Below are 12,938 nucleotides of genomic sequence, written 5' to 3' on the forward strand. Positions count from 1 at the left end.
AATAGTTCTCTTATTTATTGTGTCAAATTTTACACTTGTACACTTGGCAGGGCAAGTCCAGTACCAGTTATTTCATCAAAATGATACGCAGATAGATTGGTGTTATTTAAATATTTTTTTTGACACAGAGTTTCACTCTTCGTTGCCCAGGCTGGAGTGCAGTGGCACGATCTTGGCTCACTGCAACCACCGCCTCCCAGGTTCAAGTGATTCTCCTGTCTCAGCCTCCCGAGTAGCTGGGATTACAGGCATGCACCACCATGCCCAGGTAATTTTTGTGTTATTAGGAGAGACAGCATTTCACCGTGTTGGCCAGGCTGGTCTCAAACTCCTGACCTCAGGTGATCCACCTGCCTCAGCCTGCCAAATTACCGGGATTACAGGCATGAGGCCCAGTGCCCAGCCTTAAGTGATATTTTCAAAATTTAATTTTTGTTGAAAAATCACATATAAAAATGTATGCCAACAGAATTTTTAGGTTTCTCTTAAAAAATTATAAATGTTTTCAGTTTTAAACAAAACTTAATTAACTCAGAATATCATATATTTTCTGTTACTCCTGGTGGAAAAATATAGGAATATTTTGGTCAACTACTTTCTTATCTATTAAAATACTCTCCTTTCTATAAGTTCAACTAAAAAGACATTGTCTTTGTAAAAAAATTTCTCAAGTTCTAAAAGTTCACTGTGATTCCTATACCTGTATATTTTACAGCTCTATTACTACAATCCGTTTTCTTCATATTTTTTCCTATATCCTCTCCCAATATTTTGAATGTTTCTTGGTGCAACGATATTGAAATGTCAAAAACATAAATATAATAAATTTATAGATAATAAAAAAACATAACCTAGACAGTCATCCAGAGGCCTTCAAAATTAAAATTCTTAGAAAGATGAAAAGAGAATAATTTATAGCTACAGCTAGTTAAAAATCTGGTAATTCATTAAGACTTTGTACTCAATGCATTTTCTATGTGTTTTATTAGAAGATGGAGTCTGCAGAAATAGGTAATATAAAAGGCATATTTGTTACTTTATTTTATTTTACTTTGTCTTTTGAAGAGACAGGGTCCCACATTGTCACCCAGGCTGGAGTGCAGTGGTGAGATCATAGCTCACTGCAGCCTTGAACTCCTAGGCTCAAGTATCCTCCCTCCTCAGCCTCCTGAGTAGCTGAGACTACAGACACATGCCACCATACTGGGCTAATTTTTAAAAATTTATTGTAGCAATGGCATCTCACTATGTTGCCCAGGCTGATCTCAAACTCCTGGCCTCAAGCAATGCCTCAATCTAGGCCTTCCAAAGTTCTGGGATCACAGGCATGAGCCACTGTCCCTAGCCCAACAGCCTTTAAAAATTTTGCTTCCTATATATTTTACACAGTAGTGAATATAAGTATTAATATAAGTATAGTCTTTGAAAATGGAATTGGAAGGAACACAGAGACAAAATCACAGTTTTTTTAAAAAATAAGAATTTAGATTTAAGCACATCAAATATCCACTTTTTATGGAAAAATATGATTAACCAAAAAATTATTGTTAACTAAGAAGTTGCAATTCATTGTCAAAGATTCAATAAATGGCACTACTCAAGTGGAAATAAATTTAAGAGTTTGGAAACAGCACGTGAAAACAGTTCTCAGTTTACTATACTAATCTACAGTTTATTCACTTAATGTGGCCCATTGGTGACTGAAAACATCATTGGCTTGGGCACTTATCTGGAATAAATGCTGACCCCCTAAAATTGTACCAATTGTTATGAACTCACTTGTATCACCTTAAAATTAAGAGGTTGAAGCTCGAACTCTTAGTGACTGTATTTGGAGATAAGACCTTTGAGGTGGTAATTAAGGTTAAATGAGGTTATAAGGGTGGGGACGTAATTCAGTAGAGCTGGTGTCCTTTTAATAAAAAAAGAAGAAATAGCAGATTCTCTTTCTCTGCTCTCTCTCTCTCTGTACCTTCATAAAGATCAGACAGCTTGAGGACACAGTGCAAAGGTGGCTGCCTGCAAGCCAGGAAGAGAGGCCTCACCAGAAACCAACCCTGCCAGCACCTTGATTTTGGACTTTTAGCCGCCAAAACTGGGAGAAAATAAATGGCTCTTGCTTAAGCCACCCAGTCTGTAATATTCTGTTAGGGAAGCCCAAGCAAACTAATATATACCAACTAATATGTTTTTCTATGATTTGCACACTGCTCCTTGGGGAAATAGGTAGTAACCACCAAGGTCCAAGCTGCTAGCGAACAAGCTAGCTCCCTGACTCTAGTTTATCCACGTCCCTGTGACTATATCTAGCTTCCAGTATATGCATCTCTATATTAAAAATATTCTGTACCTATTATTTACTTAAATATGTAATAATTCAGTTTTATTTATATCAGTTAAAAGTAACAATTTTTGTTCTAGGTCTTGAAAACAGTCAAGTTTTGAAAAGTAATTGCTTGTTTATTAACACCACTTGATTTAATAAATATAGATTCAATAGAAATAGGTAACTTTTAAAAAAAGAAATGAAGAAATTTAAAAAGACCACAGTGTAATATCATAATTTAAGAAATTATTTATTAAATTGTTATTGGAAATAATCAATTTGACCTCATTTAAATGCAAATGTTGTTTCCACAATAGTTATAAGAAAATTATTTTTTCATTTTTTGTTGCTGTTATGCATTGTTCTTTACAAGGATAGAGAAGCAATTAATCATCTTAACAATAATTTTTCATATGCTCCTTATTTTCATTGACAATAAACTAATTCAATAATGTGTATTTCAGTATTATATTGAGGACTAGAGACAAAAAAATCCCAAGTCATACAACTGGGGGCAAGATTCCTTCTTAATATTACTTTTCCAAACTAAGGTCATATAGTTGTATGACTTTTGTGTGTCAGTGCCTTATTCTCCAGAATGTTGAAATGAAAATGAGTCTTTCTCTTTTCAGTTTATTGGGTTCTGATCAAAAATGATAAATCAATCCCACTGTTTCCAGAATTTATAGCCAAAGATGTTCCTAGAAAACATATTCTGTTACTGAAGACATAGTGACAATATAAAATGTTCATCAGAACACCCAATAAAAACCTCTCTCAAGAGTGTAGATTTTTCTTAGAGACCACCTGCCTGAATGTTCCCTTAAAAATTTAGCACATCATTCACTCTTTAATGTACCTGGGCATCTTATTATCACTGATCCTTTAAGAAAAGTAATAGAAGAAACTTGCATATAAAGTAATAATATTCTCCTCCAATAAAGGACCTTAAAAAGTTATACAGAAAATGAATATATATTTGATTTCTAGTATTTGAAATAATAGCATATTTTAAATATATATATTGTTAGATTGCAAATTGAACTGAGCTGGCATAAATCAAACTATAACTTGCAAAAATAGGTATTTTAATTTGACTTTAGAAAACATAACTACATTTAAAAATTTTTAAAAGCCCACAAAAATTGAAGATCAAACATAGTTAAATATTTGCAGAATAATACTTACTAAAATTTTATTTGCAAATTAACCTGTGGATCTAGTACTCCTGCAGAGATTCAATCCCTCCAATTCCCATGCATTCAAAAGAGAATATATGAAGAAAAATATGAATCTGAACTTAACTGAATTGATGAATTTGGATACTATTCTGAGGAAATGGTAAGCTCTCATGCCTTAATGGATGAAGGTTGTGTGAAAACTCCCCCAATTCATTATAATTTCCCCTTTTGCTTCCACCTTGTCCCAGTGTTGTTCCATCTGTCAACAATGGCTGACTAGCTCTTATTCATTTCTGGGAAAGGAGCTAAGCAATTGCTTTATGTAAAAAGTCTTCTCTGACTCTCTGACTGGCTCACCCTGATTTTCATATCCTTGTTGCCATACTGCTGAAGCACCCAGCATTTGCTTCATTGTAGGCAAACAAACTTACTACAAAATAAATAAATAAATATACAATACAACTCATTCTTAACATTCTGTCATTCATATCTGATGTTTTCCTCACCAAGTAAGTAGAAATCACTTTCTTCTAAAATTGGCAATGGCCTACATTTTGCCAATTTCTTTTTCTTTTCTTTCTTTCTTTTTTTTTTTTTTTTTGACACAGACTCTTGCTCTGTGGTCCAGGCTGGAGTGCAGTGGCACAATCTTGGCTCACAGCAATCTCAACTTCCTGAGCTCAAGAGATCCTCCCACCTCAGTCTTCCATGTAGCTGGGACTACAGGTGCATGCCACCATGTCCTGTTAATTTTTGTATTTTATGAAGAGATGGGTATTCACCATGTTGCCCAGGCTGGTTTTGAACTCTTGGGCTCAAGCAATGTGCCCTCCTGGCCTTCCTAAACTGCTGGGATTGCAGGGGTGAAACACTGTACCTGGCCCTTACCAATTTCAAATAATGAACTTGGTGATAAACTTTCTAGAACTTCTCAAAAGTACATGACATAGCTAATACTCCTCAATATCTTCGAACATTTTCATCTTATAGTTTCTGGAACACTAAATATTTTAGAATTTCTCTTGGACAGTCTGGGTTTGCCTTTGCTGAATCCTCTCTGGGATAGTCTTCCCCTTATTTCTTTCTCTCATTTTCTCCCTTGGTGAGCCGATCTATTTACTTTCTTTGAAATAAAATTTAAATATTGACTCACAAATTTATATCTCATGTGCAACTTTTCTGTTAGCTGCAGATACATTTATCTAACTGCTAACTTATATTCTACTCGTAATCTCTTCCCCTCTGTTCTCCAGAGTAGTATGTCCAATTATTTATAAAGTATTCAGCACATATTGTAACACTTGTACTTGAAAACCTTCAAAAACATCCCACTGCACCCCAAACAGAGCCCAATTTTGAAGATAGCCTATGTTAACCTGGTCTGGCCTTACTTTCCTGTCTGAATACTTGCCTTACCAGCTCTTCCTCCGCTTCACCAAGTCTATCCACACCATTTTTCCATTAGTTCTTTGAAGATAATCAGTTTTTTGCCACATCAGAATTTTTTTATATACCTTCCCTTCTGCTGTAAATTGTCTTCCCCCTCCTCTTCATATAGCTTCACAGTCAATTATTAAATTAAGCTGTCCCTCACCTCTTTAAAGCTGATCTTTCTCTTTACAAGCTGTTCACTATCTTTATATCACACATCATAACTTGTCATTAAATTACTTACTGATAGAGTCTGGATGTCCCTTCCAACTCTCATATTGAGATATAATCTCTCTCAGGAGGTGGGGTGTGGTGGGAAGTGTTTGGGTCATGGGGGTAGATCCTTCATGGTTTGATGCTGTCCTTGTGATAGTGGGTAAGTTCTTGACAAATATGATTGTTTAAAAGTATGTGATACCTCCCGGGACCCCTCTCTTGCCAGGGGACATGCCTATTTCTGCTTCCCTGAGGCCTCCTCAGAAACTGAGCAGATGTTAGTGCCATGCTTCCTATACAGCCTACAGAACTATAAGACAATTAAATCTCTTTTCTTTATAAATTACCCCGTCTCTGATATTTTTTTATAGCAATGTAAGATAGCCTAACATGAAAAATTGGTACCAAGGAGTGGGGCATTGCTATAAGATACCTGAAAATGTCGAAGAAACTTTGGAACTAGGTAACTGAAAGAAGTTGAAATAATTTGGAAGGCTTAGAAGAAAATAGGAAGCTAAGAGAAAGTTTGGAACTTCTTAGAGACGAGTTAAATAGTTTTATTGAAAATGCTGACAGTGATATGGATGGTGAAATTGACATGGTTTGGCTCTGTGTCTCCACCCAAATCTTGTTTCAAATTGTAATCCCCATAATCCCCATGTGTTGAGGGCTGGACCGGGTGGGAGGTGATTGGATCATGGGGGCAGTTTCTGTCATGCCGTTCTTGTGATAATGAGTGAGTTCTTATGAGATCTGATGATTTTATAAGGGGCTTTTCCTCCTTCACTCATTTGCTCTCTCTCTTTCTCTCTCCTGTCACCATGTAAGATGTGCCTCTTTTCCTTTCGCCATGATTGTAAGTTTCCTGAGGCTTCCCCAGCCATGCAGAACTGAGTGAATTCAATTTCATTTCTTTATAAATTACCCAGTCTTGGGAATGCCTTCATAGCAGTGTGAAAATGGGCTAATATAGAAGTCCAGGTTGATGAGGTCTCAGATGGAAATGAGAAACTTACTGGCAACTGGCGCAAAGGTCACTCTGGTTATGCCTTAGCAAAAAAAAACTTTGCTGTGTTGTGTTCATGCCCTAGGTATCTATGAAAGTGTGAACTTAGAAATGATGACTTAGGACATATGGAAAAGAAATTTCTAAACAGCAAAGCATTTAAGAGGTGGCCTGGTTGCACTCAGATGTGGGAGCAAATAAATAACTTAAAGTTGGAATTTATAATTAAAATGGAATCACAGAATTAAAGTTTAGAAAATCTGTAGCCTATGTGGCAAAGAAAGAAAAAACATTAGCAGGAGAGGAATACAAGTGAGCTGTGGAGCAACCACTTGGTAGAGTGATTTGCGTGACTAGGAGGGAGCCACATGCCAATAGCCAAGGCAATGGAAAAAAAGGCCTTGAAGGTATTTCAGAGATCTTTGAGGAAACCCTCCCATCACAGGCCCAGACGCCTACAAGAAAAGAATGGCATCATGGGCCAGTGTTGGGATGCCACTGCTCTGCACCATCCCAGGAGAGTGCTCCTCACATGACAGCCATTCCAGTTCCAGCCTTGGTTCAGAGGGCTTCAGATATAACTCTGGCCACCCCTTAAAAGTGTGCAAGCTACAAGCTTTGGCAGCTTCCATGTAGTGTTAGCCTGTAAGTGCACAGAGTGCAAATATGAAAGAGACTCGGCAGCCTCTGTCAGGATTTCAGAGGATATACGAGAAAGCCTGGGTGCTCAGGCAGAGGTCTGCTGCAGGGGCGGAGACCTCACAGAGAACTTCTGCTAGGCAGTGTAGAGGGGAAATGTGCAGTTGGAGACTCCACATAAAGTCCCCACCAGTGTACTGCCTAGTGGAGCTGTAGGAAAGAAGCCACCATCTTCCAGACCTCAGAATTGCAGATCCAGTGATAGCTTGCACCTGTCATCTGGAAAAAGCCACAGGCACTCAATGTCATCTCTTGAGAGCAGCCAGGGGAGCTGAACCCTGCAAAGCCACAGGGGTGGGGCTGAACCCTGCAAAGCCACAGGGGTGGGGCTGAACCCTGCAAAGCCACAGGGGTGGTGCTGTCCAAGGCCTTGGGAGCCCATCCCTTGCACAAGTGTGCCCTAGATGTAGGACATGGTGTCAAAGGAAATCATTTTGGAGCTTTAAGATTTAATGACTGCCCTGCTGGGTTTCAGACTCACGTGGGGCCTCTAGATCCCTTCTTTTGGCTAACTTTTCCCTTTTTTAATGGCAGTGTCTATCCAGTATCTATACTCCAATAGTATCTTAGAAGTAAATAACTTGTTATAATTTTACACAATCATAGATGAATGGAACTTATCACCAGATGAGACTTTGAACTTGGGACTTCTGAGTTAATTCTGGAATCAGTTGAGACTTTAGGGGACTTTGGAAAGGCATGATTATATTTTGCAATGTGAGAAGGACATGAGATTTTTTTGGGCCAGGAATAGAATGATACAGTTTGAACGTCTTCTCCAAATCTCAGGTTGAGATGTAATTCCCAGTGTTGGAGGTGTGGCCTGGTGGGAGGTTCTTGGGTGATGGGGGTGGATATGTCATGGCTTAGCACAGTCCTTATGATAGAGGGTGAGTCATTGAGAGATCTGGTTGTTTAAAAGTGTGTGACACCAACCCTCTTTGCTCCTGCTCTCACCATGTGACATGCCTGCTTCTGCTTCCCTGAGGTTTACCCAGAAGCCCAGTAGATACCAGTACCATGCCTCCTCTACAGCCTGCAGGACCATGAGTCAATTAACTCACTTTTCTTTATAAATTACCCAGTTTTTGTTATTATTTTTTTTTGGTAAAGTAAAAAAGTCCTAACACACCTATTCAGATGTTAATTTCTGGTTTCCTCACTTAGACTGAAATTAGAGTGCAAGAAAACAATTATTTTTCTAAATAACTGTTTAAGAAAATAAGCATTATGTTTATTTCTTTGTTCCCAAGTACTTGTCTCAGTGCCTTACATGTAATAGGCATATTATAAAAGAGTTTATAATATGATAGAAGTAACCTGAAAACTTTGAAATTAAAGCATGTAAAACAAACTTATTTTGCTGAGCCATAATATGGAGATATGCTCTTTCATTTATTTAATAAGAGTTCAACCAATGTTATCAGTATGAAGAACTCTACAGAGAAATTAGATATTTAGGAGAGGTCTAAATTCTATCATAATTCAATTATTAATTTATTCTCAAATATTTATAACCCATCTTCTCTGACACATTGGAGATAGAACTATAAACAGAACAAAGCCCTGTCCTCAGTTTAATATGCAATACACTAAAATAAGCACTTATTTAAATATTGAATTATACAGTCAGTACATGAAAACTTTAAAAAAAATGTTTGATTTATAATAAATGTTGTATTAGTCTATTTTGACACTGCTGTAAAGAACTTCCTGAGATTGGGTAATTTATAAAGGAAAAAGGTTTAATTGACTTACAGTTCTGCATGTCTAGGATCCGCAGGAAACTTACAATCAGGGCTGAAGGGGAAGCAAGCACATCTTACTCAGTGGCATGCAAGAGAGAAAATCAAGAGGAAAGAGCCCCTTATAAAACCATCAGATCTTGAAAGAGCTCACTTACTATTATGAGAACATTACGGGGGAAGACCACCCCGATGATTCAGTCACCTCCCATGAGGTCTTTCCCTCAACACCTGAGGATTACAATTCAAGATAAGATTTGGGTGGAGACACAAAGCCTATTTATATCAGATGTACATATTTTGGGGTACATGTGATAATTTAATACATCCATATCTGTTTAAAGATCAAATCAGTTTAATTGAGATGTCTATCACCTTAAATATCTGTCTTTTCTTTATGCTAGGAACATTGGCAATAATTCTCTTCTAGCATTTTGAAATTTATAACAGTTTATTGTGAACTATATTTACCCTACTGATCTATCAAACACCATGTCTTATTTCTTCTATCAAATTGTTTGTTGGTCCCCATTAATCAACCTCTTTTCATTTCCCATCTGCCCTACCCTTCCCAGCCTTGGTAACCAATCCACTCTATATTTTCATAAGCTACAGTATTTTAGCCCCTATATATGAGTGAAAATATGTAATATTTTTCTTTTTGTGTTTAGCTTATTTTATTTAACATAATGACCTCCAGTTTCACCCATGCTGCTGCAAATGATAGGATTTCTATTTCATTGTTTGTATAGGCCACATAGAAAAGGTTTTTGTAAGCTCATTGACAATCATATAAATTTATTTAAGAGAGATAAAAAGATTCCGTGTTAGATATTCAAAATAAATAGTAGATGTATTTGATGTCAAATAGGGGATCATTCATTATAGAATCAAATAAGATACAGAAAGGCCAAGAAACATGGAAATGCATAATGGGCTGTGAGAACAGTGAGTAATGTTATTTTGGTTTTGTTAAAGTGTAGACTTTGTGCGTTTGCATATGAGTGTCTGCCTTTTGTGTTAATGTGTGTGTTTGTTGAAGGGGTGGTTGCTGGTGGCTGGTGACAGGAAAGAACGCCAGAAATGCATTCCGGGGATCCTGAATGTTTCATGAGTCAGGTTAAAGAATTTGGACTTTATTGCATAGACAATGGCAAGGAATAAAAGTATTTTAGGACGGCTCAATTTAATGTGGTACAGTGGCCCTAAGTATCCATAGGGGGATCGACTCCAGGGTGTCCCCGTCCCCCTAGAGGATAACATGTCTGTGAATGCCCAAGTCCTTGATATAAAATGGTGTGTTTTTATATAACCTATGTACATTCTACTGTGTACTTTTAAATCTTCTCTAGATTATGCATATTATCTAATCTAATATAAATTATGTGTAAATAGTTGTTATATTTCTAATAGATATTCATTTTTATTATTGCTTTGTATCTTTCCAATCCAAGATGGGTTGAATTTGCAGATGTGAAAATTGCATATAAGGAAGGCTGATGGTATAACTATTAAAAACAAACAAATAAACAAAATTGACTAATATTCATAGATTTTCAGATATAGAGGAACTACCAGATAGACAGTTAAGAAAAAGTCATTACCTAGAAAAACATTATATCACTTACTCTAACAAGATGCATCCACTAACTTACCTTGGGTTCTCCAAAGACAAAGACTATTGTAAAAAGTAATTGTAAAAAGGTAATTGAGAAAAAGGTCTCTTTATTTTTATACTAGCTGGATGTCTGATAGAAATTATATAAATAAGACAAATTCCTGACGAATTTTTCACTTTTCCACCAAATGCCGACACAGCCTCACATATGCACATGTTTTGTCTTATAAGCATACGGTCACAACAATTCGAATACAAATCTCAACTTACTAGCAAGGTGAAACACACGCTTTCTTTTTCCAGTTCAGGAGTAACATTGGCCTAAATGAGGGTTTTGGGCTGGAAAATCCTGGTGTTCCTTAAGCATGTTTTCAGTGTTGACTTTATCTCAACAGATGATCTTTCTGCCTGGACATCGATAATTCAGTTTCTCTCCTTTTCCCACTAATGGGTTTTCATTTTAATCTTTTTCCAGAAATCATCAATGTACCTGTCAGGCAGTGTTTAAGAAAGTGTTTGTCAAGATCTCTAAAGTTATTACAATTTTCCTTTTTTCACATGGAAGGAAAAGAAGTTTTTTGGGAATATTAAAAAGAGAGTTGATTCATGTGGAAAGGTCATTCCTATAAGAACCAAGAAGACTCATCTTCCTTGAATGCTCATGACTCCTTATAAAAAGAACTGAAACTGCTCTTTTCAAATGCAATTATTATTTAATTGAAATAGCCTGTTTAGTTGGATGGCAATTTAGATACATGTAACTTTCTTGATTTTCAAGCTTACGGTGAACCCCATTTATCCTTTGAAGTATTTATTTCCTTATTGCATGTTAGAGATTTCAACACAGATTTGCCAAAAGTATTATAAATTTATCTCCATTGTTAACAGATTGTAAAATGAAGAAGTAGGTGGTCTGATTATGTATTTTTATTTTCAGTATTGACAACAGAATATCTAAATATGCTATGTTGCAACTACAGAAAACATAACAGCAATAGTAAAAACAAAACAAAACAAAACTGTCATTTGACTGCTGTCTAGAAAGCAGACCATATCAGAGAACAGCTGTCAGAATATATCTTGCTATAAGACTATTTCAATTGTCAATAAAATTCATAAAATTGGTTACAACCACTGCACTGAATTCTGTACTGCTCATGTCATTTGAGAAATTGCGCAAAAAAATAGATAGTACATTTTACACTTGACTACCATTCAGCTACTTCCAAACCATCACTTGTGCAATATTTATATCTTTTAATGCAATAGATTTAATGCAGTGCAATTCCAGTTATGTCTAAAGATCTTGTCATATTTGGCATAACGTGATTTTTTTTCTCTTTTTTTGTTTTATTCCCCAGAAAAGATCAAAAGCACAACAAGTGTATTCAAAGAAGAGCTTTTTGAATGCCTCACCTTAAAACCTCGCTACTCCCATAGTGGATAATCTCCAATTTCACTCCACCGCCATGGTAGCAAAAATTGAGTCTTTTTACATTCTTCAAAGGAATTCTAACAGCCCTCTTTTTAACTTTGATTCTTTATGTTCGTACTTGGTTTTATAGTCAAGGAAGAGCAGCAATCCTCTTATAGTCTGGCTAAATCCTATAATAAAGATTATAATATAATTTAATAAGCTTAATATTATATTTTGATAAAATAGATAACACTTTTTTTCTAGTGGAAATACCTATGTTTTACACATATTAGAATAAAAATATGATATACTCAATATAATCCATCTATACAATTTTTATACGTTAAATATTGAATAGATTAAATGCAAGGAAATTATTGTAAGTCATAGATTTGTGCAATCACCACTACAACTTGGATAAGCATATCATATTCAGGCGAAAGACTAGGTTTGCCTGCTGTGTGTTATCATGCAATCTATGCTTTGACACCTCCAACACTCTTGTATCAGTCAATTTTCTGTAGTGCTAGGTAGAGGTGATGCTAATCTAAATTAGTTCACCATTGCTATAAAGAAATAAGCTGTGTATAAACATTCCTGAAAATAGTTACTACATGGTCACTATTTGCTTCATTTTGGTCATCTACCCCACTAAATTGAATAATTAAGAAACTAAAATAGATTTAGTGTTAGACCTCAGTTATCTGCCTTTTTACAAGTATATGACTTGAATAAAATTTTCCTTTTTTAAAATCTTGTATTTTCAATTGTTCAGCATTGTATCAATAATAAAAATTAAAATAATACTTTTTGAGTTTTTACTGTGCACCAAGGACTGTTACAAATAGATTAAATATACAATGAATCACAACACATTAGGTATACAACCTTCATGTCTTTGGCAATGTATTACTTCTTTAAATACAGTCATAAAAATGCATAACTCTTTGCAGACAAACATATTTCTGTGCATCTGCCTCTTAGATTTATAATGAAAGGCTTTGAAATCAGTAAATCCGAGTTAAAATTTTGAAGCTCCAATTTACTACCCATATTTTCCTGAGCATGCTACTTAAACTGAGTCTGTATCTTTATTTATAAAATGTATATGTGAAAGTATGTGTCTGACACTTATCCTACAGATTAGTTACAGAATTCAACCTATGAATGTATATAATGTCTTTGATACATAGCTTGCCCCATCATAATCAATAAATAATTGGAAGCTACTAAAACTTGTTTTCATTCATTGTTTCATTTGTTTATACACAACTTTAAAGTGCTGTAGTTTTCACTTTT

The 12,938-nt window shown here is 35.7% G+C and overlaps 1 long non-coding RNA gene across 1 annotated transcript; it reads right to left on the reverse strand.

The window, feature by feature from the left end:
- Positions 1-10,312: 10,312 nt before the first annotated feature.
- LOC112208914 (uncharacterized) lies at positions 10,313-11,827 on the reverse strand. Its single transcript, XR_002943460.3, has 2 exons — positions 11,639-11,827; positions 10,313-10,712 (listed from the first exon to the last, which is right to left on the reverse strand). It is a non-coding gene; the product is annotated as an uncharacterized LOC112208914 (long non-coding RNA).
- Positions 11,828-12,938: the final 1,111 nt, after the last annotated feature.

Source organism: Pan troglodytes, chromosome 3, assembly GCF_028858775.2.
Source record: "Pan troglodytes isolate AG18354 chromosome 3, NHGRI_mPanTro3-v2.0_pri, whole genome shotgun sequence".
Lineage (NCBI taxonomy): Eukaryota > Metazoa > Chordata > Mammalia > Primates > Hominidae > Pan > Pan troglodytes.